Raw genomic sequence first — 12,472 nt, forward strand, 5'->3', positions numbered from 1 at the left:
CGGGGAGCGAGGCGAGGACAGGGGCGGAAGGGGCGGGAGGGACAGCGCGGCGCGCCCCGGGGTCGCGGAGCCGGGCGGGCGGCGCAGGCCTACCTAGAGATGCGCCAGCACAGCCACGGACGCGCCGCTCCGCCCTCGGCCAGCCGCAGCCCGCCGCGCACTTCCGCTTCCGCCCGGCAGCTTCCGCTCGCGGGACCGCCCCCGCGGGGGCGGGGCCTGCGCGGGGGGCGGGGCAGCGAGCTGCGCAGGCGCCGCGCCCGTTGCCTCGGCAACAGCGCGTGCTTCCGAGGTCGGGGTCGCGCGGGCCCGGGGCCTCCCGCGGGCGTCGGCGGGGCAGCGCTGCCTGCTGGCGGGCGGCTGGAGGCCGGCTGCCCGGGCCCGCCCCCCGGAGCCCCCGCGCCCCCGGAGCCCCCGGAGCCCCCGGAGCCCCCGGCGCCCGCGGCTCTTCTGGTGCGAGCCCCCCCGCCCCCGGCCTCCCCTGGGCCTGCTCCCCGGCCGGGCGTGTCGCCCTCCGCCTCCCGGGCTGCACCGCCGAGCGCTCGGGCTGCAGCCCTGCGAACGCAGGGGGCGCGGAGGGGGGCCCGGCCGGTGCCCTGCAGCCCCGAGTGCCCGGCGAGCAGGTCACCTGCCTGCACGCGCCGCCCTGACCTCTGCGACCACCTTAGGACCAGCAAGGGGGCGCCCGGGGGCTCAGGGCGTGACCCCGGGTCAGCATCGGGCTCCCTGCATGGGCCTGCTTCTCCCTCGGCCTGTGTCTCTGCCTCTCTCTCTCTCTCTCTGTGTCTCATGAATAAATAAATAAAATCTTAAAAAATAATAATAATAAGACCAGGAAGGCTCACGCTCGGGACACGCACCCTTAGGCCCCGATGTCAGCAGCCCCTCCCCGAGCTGGGGGCCACCCTTTGCTCTACCTACAGTGGAGACACTGTCTTGGTAGCCAGGTATGATGGCAGGAGAATAGCCTTTAAACCAATCTAACTTATTTTTAAGTAAATCACTGACAAACTAAAATTATTAATGATGCCAATTTATCTAAGCTGCATCTCAGGACCTGCCCCACGTAGCCTATCTCAGCAGAGCTGCTGCAAGCCCTGCGGACCCAGAGGCTTCCGTTGAAGGGAACCGACCCAACGCTGTTCCCGTCAGAATCCCTTACAGAACAGGACAGATCAAGCCATCAAGAACCATTACCCAGCCGAAGTGACAGCACATCCGCGTACGAAGTTTGGGAAGGAGTCTCTCCACTCAGCCTACAAAGCTTTCCTCTCCTGTTGATCTTTTCTCAAAAAAGGTAAAATGAGGGGATCCCTGGGTGGCTCAGTGGTTTAGCGCCTGCCTTTGGCCCAGGGCGCGATCCCGGAGACCCGGGATGGAATCCCACGTCAGGCTCCCTGCATGGAGCCTGCTTCTCCCTCCTGTGTCTCTGCCTCTCTCTCTCTCTATGTCTATCATGAATAAATAAATAAATCTTAAAAAAAAAAAAAAAAGGTAAAATGAACAGTGCTCAGCACCCGCTACTGGTTGGGTGGCACACCAAGAAGGAGGTACAGTCTCTAGTCAAGGAGCACACATTGCGGCAGGGAAGGAAAACCAACATTTAATACTAGGAAACACGTGAGACAGTGAAGGTCTGTAATGTGGATGAAGAAGGCAGCTAGGAGCTAACATGTAAACAGCTGGAAGGAAGTGGGATCTCAGAACTGGAAGAGAAAGGTCTTGCAGGCAGAGGTGCACCCCAGAAAGGGACGGGGTCGGATTTGAGGGGGTGCAGAGGGCAAGCAGGGACTCCTCTCCATGTGCAGAGCCAGACAGGACGCAGGGGGCAGCGGCCAACAAAAGCCCTCACTGGGCGCTCCCGCAAGGCCCACCGCTTGGCAGTCTTATCCACCTCATAGAGCTTCCAATAAGCTTCTCTGCCTCCTTCCTAAATGTACACATATGACCAAGGGTCAACAGGCATCTGAGAAAGACAGACAGAAAAAAAAGGAGAAAACAAAGTAGGAAGAAGAAAAATACAAGAAACATTATTGTCTGCAGTCTCTGAAGATAATAGATCCATGAAAGAGACACAGAGGAGTATATGAAAGAACATCCCAAACAGAAGAGCCCTTGAAAATTATACAAGAAATGATAAATTTACAATATTTAAAGTTAGAATATAAATCTGATATCTCTCATATATTAGAACAAAAAGAATAAGAAGTGGAGAAAGAGAAAACAAGAAAATTAGAAGATTAAAGTTTGACATGGGGACACCTGAGGGGCTCAGCGGTTTAGCGCTGTCTTCAGCCCAGGGCGTGACCCCGGGGGGTCTTGGGATCGAGTCTCACATCGGGCTCCCTGCATGGAGCCTGCTTCTCACTCTGCCTGTGTCTCTGCCTCTCTCTCTGTGTCTCTCATGAATAAGTAAATAAAATCTTTGAAAAAATAAAATCTGGGGAAAAAATTTGACATGTGAAAAATGGCAATTACAGGAAAAGGAACAGAGAAAATGAAGAGGAAATTCCTCAAGAGGTAATTCAAGAAAACTTCCTGTACCTAAGAGACATGTTCTCCCAGCACAACGAACCTGCAATGATCTACACCAAGGCACATCACGAAATTTCAAGACAGCAGGGATAAAGAAAAGATCTTTAAACATTTCCATTGGGAAAAATGAAAAGGTCACATGTAAAGTTTAGGAAATCAGAAGGGCATAGGAATCCTCAAGGAATTTAGGAAGCTGAAATTCAATGGAGATTTAACTTCAAAATTCTGAAGAAAATAATTCTAACATGGAATTCTAATCTCAATCAAAATATTAGTTAAGTGTGAGGATAGAATAAAGACATATTGAGGTATGTGACTTAAAAATACTATCTCCCAAATACTTTATTCAGAAACCCGCTGAGGGATACTCTTCAAAATTAAGAAGTCAAGAAAGAGTAACATTTAGGACTTGGGTAGCGGAGAACCCACATGAAGAGAGGAGCAGAGTCCTAGCTAGAGACCGTGTATGTTGGAGCAGGCAGCCGGCCTCCCAGAGACGCAGTGCCAGGAGGGTGAGCCCTTGGAACACCTGATGTGTCTGAATATTTTAAAAGATCTTTGGAGTTCGGTGATGGTAAGCAATAGGTACACTGAAAAGTCAATAAGCAAATAAATTAGGCAATTATTGAATCCAGTAAAGACAAAAAACTATACAAAAAAGAAAATGTAATCACAGCATATGCCTCAGCAATGAATAATTACATATTTTAATAAGGTAAATAAGGAATGATAATTTAATATAAAAGGATGCCATAATTACTTTTTGGAAAAAAAAGGGGCTGGGCGATGAACTTCTATGAGTTCATAGAAATCCAGTGAAAGAGCTAAATCTTCATCCGCTGGATCTGGGACGTCCATAGACAATATACACAAGTGAAAAAGACACATAGCATTAGAGACTTTTTAAATAAATAGACGAGTAAGGATGCCTGGGTGGCTCAGTCAGTTAAGCATCCACCTTCAGCTCAGGGCCTAATCCCATGGTCCTGGGATTGGGCTCCCTGCTCAGTGGGGAGTTGGCTTCTCCATCTCCCCCTACCTGTCCCCACCCCACTGGTGCTTTCTCCTGCCATCTCTCTCTCTCTCTCTCTCTGTCAAATAAATAAAGTCTTTAAAAAGAAATATGAGAGGATCCCTGGGTGGCGCAGCGGTTTGGCGCCTGCCTTTGGCCCAGGGCGCGATCCTGGAGACCCAGGATCGAATCCCACGTCGGGCTCCCGGTGCATGGAGCCTGCTTCTCCCTCTGCCTGTGTCTCTGCCTCTCTCTCTCTCTGTGACTATCATAAATAAATAAAAATTAAAAAAAAAAGAAATATGAGAGTAAATTTCAAAAAAATAGCTAAGAGTTAAGTTAGAGGAAGGAATTAAAAGTGGGAATGTTTGGTGTGGGCAATTGTTTTTTTTTTTTTTTCTTTTTACAAATCTAAAAATACCATTTGAATATTAAAATCTGTATTCCTTTGATAAAAGGAAAAAATTTTAACTTCAAGTTTTAAAAAGTTAAGTAACCTGTACAAGTGGTAGTAAGTGGCACAATTATTGCCCAAATTCACACCTGTCTAAATTCTATAAGCCTCTAAAAAATTTTTTTTACAACTATAGCGCACGAAGTGAAGGGAAGGAGAAATCAAAGATTCCTCTGCAGGCCTCTTTCCCAGGACACTAGAAGAGAAGGCGTGCGGAGATACCAGCGGAGTACAGAGAAGGAGCTGTGTGGGACTATTCGCGGCCTTTCCCCACCTCCTGCTTGACACCACACTTTTCCTAGGCCCTATTGCCCTATTGTGCACATCACACGTCAGCTTCAGAGGTGCCTGGGGGTGCAGTCAGTAAGCACCCAACTCTTGGTTTAGGTTCAGGTCCTGCTCTCAGGGTCCTGTGAGATGGAGCCGCGTAGGGCTCGGTGCTGAGTGCCCAGATTCTCTCTCCGTCCTGCCCCTCTCCGTAATGGAAGAAGGAAAGAAAGAGGGGAAAGAAAGAAGAAAGAAAGAGAAAGAAAGAAAGAAAGAAAGAAAGAAAGAAAGAAAGAAAGAAAGAAAGAAAGAAAAGAAAAGAAAAAAGAAAAGAAAGAAGAAAGAAAGAAAAGGAAGGAAGGAAGGAAGGAAGGAAGGAAGGAAGGAAGGAAGGAAGGAAGGGAGGGAGGAAAAGAGAAAGAAGAAAACAGTTTGGGGGAGAATCTAAAACTGGGAGGGCAGATTTAGGTAAAAGAGAAAAACAGGAAGGGAAGGAAGAAAAAAAACTGAACATACAGAGAAGGGAGTGAAGGGGGGAGAGTAAAACGTTGAAGAGAAAGACTTCATTCACATCAACTGTGAGAAAGAGAAGAAACATGGAGCATGAGATGAGTATGGGAATGATGGGATTAGGGCCCCTTGGTCTTGATAACAAACAGCCTTCAAAATTTATTTGAAGTTACTTTTAATTCTATTTGTAATTTCTTCGAATGCAACGACCACATGGGTTGGTGCAGTTCCATTTGAATAAGAGTTCACCACCCAAAAATTGGGAAAGAAAAAAGCCACAACCCTAACGACACGCTGACCTCCGCGTGGTTGATCACCCTAAATACTACCCGAGGGTTTACTGCAGACACCAAATGGCCACAGGAAGAGAACGTGCCTCTTCCTGCACTGGCCGCCGTGGGGTTAGGGGCGACTCCGGGGCCTGGCAGCCCCCATGCCGTCGTGGAAGGGCGCTAGCCCAACGTCTCAGCCACCAGTGTGGGGACAGTGGAGCAGAAGGACGGGGCACCTGGTGCCCGGACAACGTGGTTGAGCCAGAACCTACTAACGGGGCTGCTCCACCTCCCGACTCGGATGACGTCCCTGCCTTGTGGGCAAGAGGGCTGAATTCGGATTTCCTGTTACTTGCTGCTGGAAGTATCCTGTTTCAGCTCCTGCCCATGAAGGGGTAATTCCTACAGAACTTGTCCTTCCACTTTAAACAACTAGAAAACTAGACAAAATACTTGCAATGACTATTTTCAGACAGTGGACAGCAGGAAGTGGAGGATGGAGGTTCCTGAAGGAAGGAAAACAAGCCCAGTGACTGCCCTGATTTTCTGCCGAGATCAGCAAAGAAAATCAGTGAGACAAAAGATCAAAGAAGCTGATGAGCCTGTAGCCATATTGACCACAATAAAGGCAGAGATCACCCAGCCTGGACGGAAGGTGCCACCACAGATTTACTTACGCTCGAGGGTTAACCGGAGACTGTCCGAGCAACGAGCAACGGTAGAGGACGCGGACAGATTCCTTGAGCCAAAGAAATTACCGGGGCTGACTGGAGAAGACATAGAAAATCTGAGTAACCCTATTTATTAAGTCATATATTTATTTGTTAAATTGAATGTCCAAGTGAAAACCTTCCAACAAAGAAAATTCCAGACCCACGTAGCCTCAGCGGTGAATTCTGTCAAACATTCAGGGAAGACCTATGAATCCTATACAAACCCTTTCTGAAAATAATAGACTTTTCTGCTCACTGAGGCCGGTCTAACTTGACTTTGGACCTCCAGCCCCAAAGACAGGTGAGTGCGTGAATGAATCAGGGAGTAAACGCCCGCTGTGTGCTTCGGGCAAGTGGGTCTGATGGTGGCCCCAGCTGTGAACAGGGATTTCCATAAGCCAGTCACGGTTTTCCCATTTGCCTTGACTGTGGCTGGCTCAGTGGTGACCCTATCACCTCGCTGGAGCCACCGAGAAGTGAAGGTGGTGGTGGGTCATTCCTAACACACTCACACCGGGCCCTGCAATCAGCCGTATTCCTTGCCTCAAGGAACCCACTAACATAAACAGGAACAGTTCCAATTACCACTAAAAGGAAGCACCAGGTTTTGACTGTTCCTAAAAAAATCCAGACTCACCAACACGCCCCTACATCCCTTCCAGCGGTGACCAGCGTACATTTTGAAAACACTCCAGCCATTAGATATTAGTGACAATGACTGATAAACACAGCCACGGCCCTGTTCCCATTTGCCTAAACGAAGACTGTATTTTTCAGGCGAACCTTGATGGCCTGCCAGTGCCGTCCCCGTTCTGTGTCCTGGGAAGGTGGCACAGGAGAACGACTAATGATTTAATGGTGTGCAGGGGGGAAAGCGTTGAAAAGCAAGGAATGCTCTCAAGAAAGCATGCCTTACATTTTGAATTAAGAAATGTGCTGATTTGAAGGTGAAAAGACATTTGCCTAAATTTGTCCCCTCTTTTTTTCCTCCAATACTTAGGCTGTTTATTGGGGTCCCTTTCTCTCCAGCCCATTTGCTGGAGTAGGGCTTTGCAAAGCCGGTCTCCTAGCAGCCGAGTGCAGAAGGCCCATTCGTATTACAATGGACGGGAAGGAAAGAAAGAGCCTGGTCTGTTTAAACTGCCTCTGTCTTCATTCACAGCCTGATGTCCGCCTGCATTGTGACACCCACAATGGCACTAAAGGACTCATTGTGGCCGAAAACAAATCAAAACAGAATAAGGGACGCTAAGATAAAAGAGTCATGCAGCAAAATTGCTTAAAAAATCTAAGTCTTACATCTGAGATTTATGTTACCTTTTGGCTGTGTGGCCTATTGACCGGTGTTTATAATAACCACTAGAGTTTAATAAACAAAAAGATAAATGGGGACTTCATGTACATTTTTAAGGGCACTTCCACAGAAAGGGTGGGTTTGCTGGGTTGGGTTGGACGCTGTTTAATAATTATCGTTCTTTGTTTGCACAACATTTGGGGAGCCACACTCCGCACTCTGTGTTTATTTTCCTCCTGATCAACATGCCCGAGCTATGCCCATGTGGCCCAACAGCGTCCCCCACACAGTGGCTCCCACCCACCCCCCGCCCCCTGCCCGAACCAACATCAGATGTTGCGAGAACCCACGCCCAGTTCAGCAGGCAACAGGTGGAAGGTTGAATAGCTTCACACGTTTTTCGGGAGAGGGGGTGGGGAGAAAGAGAGAAAAAAAGGGAGGGCGGGAGGGCAGGCTTTTGGGAGCCGATTTAAGGATTAGATCAGATGTTATTGCTAGTGAAAAATTAAACAGCCCGGTGCTCTGGGGAGTGCAGATTAATATATTTAGTGACTGTGCGCACAAAGGCTGCTCATTGTGGCCACGTCTGAATGCCTGTGAATAGGATGGAACATATGCGGCCTGTCACCGCAGGTGCCCACATCTGTTCTTCCCCGGGCAGATGCTCACAGAAAAGGGGAGGTGGGAGGCCGGGGAAGGACAGCGGCCTCGAAGGCCTCGCCTGGCCCAGGGCTGCGCGGTCCGGCGGGGACTCCGTGGGGCGGGCGCGGCCGCGGTTCCGGGGGACTCGGTTTCGGGGGGGGCGGGGGAGCCCAAAGCCCCCGGCCCCGCCCCCGCCGGCCGCGTGATCGACGGGCCGCCCCGGGCACGCGGCGACAGGTGCCCGAGACCTCCCCGGGCGGGGCGCGTCCTGGAGAGCGGTCCGGGGGGGCCGGCCGAGGGGCGCCCCTCGACGCCTCTTCTTCCCTCCTCATTGTCTGCGAAGCCCCGGGCCGCGGCGTGCAGGTGCGGGCGCTCGTGCAGGTGACGGAGCCGCCGGGTGCGAGGGCGCGCAGGGCCCCCCCCAGCCCCCGGCGCGTCCCCGCCGCCCACCTGGGCCCCGTGAGGTCCGGGCCCGCGCGCGCGCCGCCGCCGCCGCCGCCGCCTCCGGGAAGCCCTCGGGCGCTGCGCCCCGCCCGGTCCCCGCGCGCTCAGCGGCGGCCGAGCTCCGAGGGGCGGCTGGGGCGGGCGCGCGGCGGCGGAGCAGCTGCGCGGTCATCCGATCCCGGACAAAGGCGCGCCCGCCGGTGCCGCGCCAGGTAAACACGCGCTTTGTCATGGAGATGAGCGCGGGGCGGCCGAGCAGATGATCCGCGGGTCCGGGCGCGGCGGCCGCGGCCGGCCGGGGGAGGGGCGCGCGCGGGGGGTGGGGACCCGTCATCTGCGCCGGGGCCGCCAGCTGAGCACGCGACTCGCCCTTTCTCATGCAAATCAGCACATGCCTTTGCAACTCGCTGCAGACCTGCGGCCTCCGCCGCCGCCCCCGCCGCCCCCGCCCCGGAGGTGGGGTGTCCCCCGGGCGCCGCACCCCGACAGCCAGCCACGTGGGCCCGGGCAGCCCTCGCTTCCGCGCCCGGCCGCAGCCCCCGTTAGGACACAAAGGTCACGCGACACGCCGTGACCCTGCCCCGCGGGAAGGCCGGGCCCGTCCGGCGGGTGCGCTCTGGGCGGCGGGGCCTGCGCCTGCAGGGGAGGCCTCGGGAAGCTGCCAGAGCGCGCCCCCCGCGCCCCCCGCGCCCCCCGCGCCCCGCGCCGGCCGGGGCCAGCTCCAGTGAGGGCGCCGCGGCCAAGGAGGTGGGAAGAGGCCGCGGGGGGCCTCCCGGGGTCGCTTCCCTGCGGCCACAGGCCAGCGCCCCGGCTCTGGGTGTGGGCTCTGCCCGCTTGCCCGCGGCGGGAGGCTGGCTCGGGTCACAGGTGTCTCCCCGCTAGACACCCACCATGGCTGCGTCAGGTCTCCAAGGTCTCCACCAGTCTGCAGAGCCGGGGCGGCCTGCGGGCGCCTCCGGGGTGCGGTCACCCAAGACGGGAACATCTGTGGGAGCCACCCCGGGCGCAGAGGTTCCACCCGAGGGGCCTCGGGGACTCCCAGCCAGCTGCTCCAGCCCCCCCATCTTAGCCACTCCAGGATTCCAGAACTGCCCGGGGAGGTGCGGGCAGCCACTCGCACAGGGGCCCGGGGCCAGGGGCACAGTCAGCGGTGCCCTCATCGCCCTGCTGGGCACCGAGAATAAGCTTCCCAAGTGAGGCTTATGGAGCAGGGTGCTAGGTAGGATGTGCAGGTGGGGGCGTGGTACTGACTAGGCGCCCTGGTTTCGGCCTCCGCCCCTTGTTCTTCAGGTAACCTGGCATGTTTGATCAACACCAGATTTGCTGCCTGGAAGGTTTTTTTTTTTTTATTTTTTATTTTGTTGTTCAGAACAAGGACCTTAATTCTTCTCAGCAATAAGGGAACCTCTCTGTTGGGTATACAGTATTCAGTGGGTCTAAGAAAACACAAACACCACTCCAGTCTCCAGACTTGTTTACACAGAAAACTGAACCCGTGGCTAGCTGGGAGTCTGGAGCCTATTCTGGGCATTGTGTTTTGCAATCTGCCCAGACCCTCCTCCCTCGACCCACCGCCACGGGCACACTCACACCTTGGGCACAGAACCTTTCTCTGGGCGAAAGGGGACTGAAACAGGCTTGGGTGACCGCAGTATTTGGTCACACCACCACTGAGGACTGGGGTGTTTAATTTTATAAACTGATGGCTGTGAGCTTTAACTCCCAAGTGGCCTAATGAAATGGCGGGGAAGATAGGCAGGGTCCCCAGTAAACAGCGCTCAGCTGTGGCTGTCGTGGCCCTGGTCCCAATCACACAACCTGAGCCTACCTGGGCCACTGGCGTTCTTCCTGCTACGAGCTGAGCGTGCCTGGCAAAAACAAACCACCACCACCAGGCGGCAAATCTCTCTGTCCTCTCCTGCGCCTGATGGATTGGGCACCTTCTAAGCCCTAATGAGCCTCACTTTGTACAGTAAATTTGCTGAGAAATCAAAAAGTATTTAAAAGAAAGTTTCCTCCTTTTTCCTAATGAGCAAGGTGAGGATTTATGGTGTGCAGGGAGGAGGGAATCTGGCTGCTTGGGCCAACGTGGAGGCAAGCCTTTTAACATACTCTAGCTTAAGCTCCCTCCTGCATTTAGGGGGTTCAGAGCGCTTGGTTGCGGGAGTATAGAGACATGCAGTTAGGGAGTGAAAAAACGCCATTTGGTTCGGAGCAGATGGCTGGCTAGGGGGCTGATGGCGTCTAAAGGCGTGTCATCCCCCTTCAGCCTGAATCCCTAAGGGCTCCCCTTGTCTTCCCAATCAATGAAAATTAAAGTGCAAAGAAAGGATGAATAGTTGGACCTCGAGTCTCGCCTTTGTTCATCTCAGCTACTGGTGTGCAGGAGTTAAACTACAACAGGCCCCCACAGAAACACAGAAGTTAAACAGTCTCCCGTTAGCTCAGCTTTGAAAGGAAGAGGGGGAGAGGGACCAGCGTGAGGTGGGGGAGAGGGAGAGAGGGAGAGAGGGAAGGAGGAGGAGGAGAGGAGGAGAAGATGAGGAGGAGGAGGAGGGAGGAGGAGGAGGAGGAGAGAGGAGGAAGAAGAAAAAAGAGGAAAGAACAGGAGGAGGAGGAAGGAGAAGAAAAGGGCTTTCTGCTTGATTTCCCCAATACAGAATCGCGTGGCATAAATTAAGTTGGAAAAGAATGAACGCTTTGGGCAGGATTCTGATGGATTTTACGATGCCTTTCAGTTCCGCTTTGCCGCTGTAATCGAGAAATCTGTGCCACGTCAATTTAACAAATACTTGATACTGAGGGGGGTTTGTTAAAGATTTGGGGCAAGTCTTTTTCCCCCAAGGTTTAAGCCCTTGCGCGTGGAACTTTTTATTTCCAGTTTTCTAAACAGGCATTCAAATGAGACTGTTTCACACTTCCATTTTCTAATTAAAAGGTTCCTGAAATTTCATTTCTTACTGAAATCTACTCTCGTCTCCGAGGCACAGAGGATTTAGAGCTCACATTCCTTTCTTCTTTTGTGGCTCCCCGGCTCCTGGCACCCTCTCACCTCCCCCCACCCCCTCTCTCCCCCCACCTCTCTCTCTCACTCACACACACACACACACACACACACACCAGCTTCTATGCTGTAGAGAGCAAAGTTCTCAGAAATTAGCTTTCAGAGGAAACATGGATGTAGTGAAAAAAGGATGCTGACACTAGGTGGCAAGATTAAATTAGGATTCACGCTGCCCCGGCCCTGTGGGGATGCAGCCCGTCCTAAAGGGCGGCCACACTGGGATCGCCACCGTCCCGGGGATGCAGTATCTTTGAAGTCTCCATTTGTTCTCAGCCAAGCAGTAGGGGTTCTGGTGGAGTCCGAGCCTGCCTTTCTCACCTCACCCTTACATGCGAGCTACTTCCCACCAATCCCTTGCTTCCCTACGAGGCAGGCGGCGGTGGAAAACCTAACGTGCACGGATCTGTCAGCCCGGAAACTTTACAGGTATTTGAAAGCCCAAGAAGCAAGGTTCTTGCCGCCTAACAGCCAGAGGGACGGCCACGGTTGACCGCACCAAGCGGTTTTTAGATTGCTGTCCACACTTGGTAGTCTCCCTCTTCCGGGCATCGCTCCATAGATACCCTGACCTCCACACCCGCCGCAGTGCAAGTCACATCTGCCGGGACAGTGCGGTGCCCACCAAGGAGGTGGCCGTGGCACACCTGCAGCGAGGCCACTGTGGCCAGGCACCTGCGGCCGTGCCCCAAGCAGCCACACTGACTCCAACATTCACACCTCCCAGCAGAATGGAGCTGCTGCCCTAGGTGCCGCGGAGGCTGAGCAGGAGCACCCGGGCAGGGACGAGACCGTGGAGTGTGCCCGGCACAGGCACAGGCACAGGCACCGAGCGGGATGCCGGAGTAGGGCTCTGCGCCCCACCTCACTCCTGCGCGGAGCTCGGAAGCATGAGAGCAATTTGGGTAACTCATTGTGTGATACGTGTGTCCTCGGCCCTCCCAATAAACTCATTTCCCTTTAAAAAAATGAAAACAAAAGTTCTAGTGTCTGACGGACGTGTAAAAACCTAATAAGGTGATGGTTGTGTAAAGATTTCGGGCCGGGGGGGCCGGGCCGGAGGGCCTTTGGAACATGTGCCGGACATTGTTGCAGAGGCCGCGGCGCGCGCGGAGGGGAGCTCTTTCTCTCGGCATTGTGCGGGGAGCAGGTGCGGTCTGCATTACCATACAGCTGAGCGCACAAAGAGCCACTGATTCAGGCCTGCACAATAACAGAGTGCCTTAATGACAGCCACGCGAGCGACACACACCAAACTCACTTTTTACCCG

The 12,472-nt window shown here is 53.7% G+C and overlaps 1 protein-coding gene and 1 long non-coding RNA gene across 9 annotated transcripts in view; one reads left to right on the forward strand and one right to left on the reverse strand.

The window, feature by feature from the left end:
• The window catches only part of FAM120B (family with sequence similarity 120 member B), a 90,260-nt gene extending 90,064 nt beyond the window's left edge, over window positions 1–196 (reverse strand). For 4 of the 7 annotated variants that reach the window (XR_013382739.1, XM_077902675.1, XM_077902682.1 and 1 more), the window contains exon 1: window positions 94–185. The gene's annotated coding sequence lies outside the window, so the exon portion shown is untranslated. Of the gene's footprint in view, window positions 1–93 lie in introns of all 7 variants that reach the window. The other 3 variants (XM_077902680.1, XM_077902678.1, XM_077902684.1) reach the window with 3 other exon arrangements.
• Window positions 197–330: 134 nt separating this feature from the next.
• On the forward strand, window positions 331–7,146 carry LOC144316926 (uncharacterized). 2 transcript variants are annotated; one of them, XR_013382743.1, is made up of 3 exons: window positions 331–450; window positions 1,041–1,294; window positions 6,761–7,146. It is a non-coding gene; the product is annotated as an uncharacterized LOC144316926 (long non-coding RNA). The 2 variants fall into 2 exon arrangements; XR_013382742.1 differs by lacking the exon at window positions 331–450 and adding an exon at window positions 573–944.
• The last annotated feature ends 5,326 nt before the right edge of the window (window positions 7,147–12,472 follow it).

The sequence above is a fragment of the Canis aureus genome, chromosome 7 (genome assembly GCF_053574225.1).
Source record: "Canis aureus isolate CA01 chromosome 7, VMU_Caureus_v.1.0, whole genome shotgun sequence".
Classification (NCBI taxonomy): domain Eukaryota; kingdom Metazoa; phylum Chordata; class Mammalia; order Carnivora; family Canidae; genus Canis; species Canis aureus.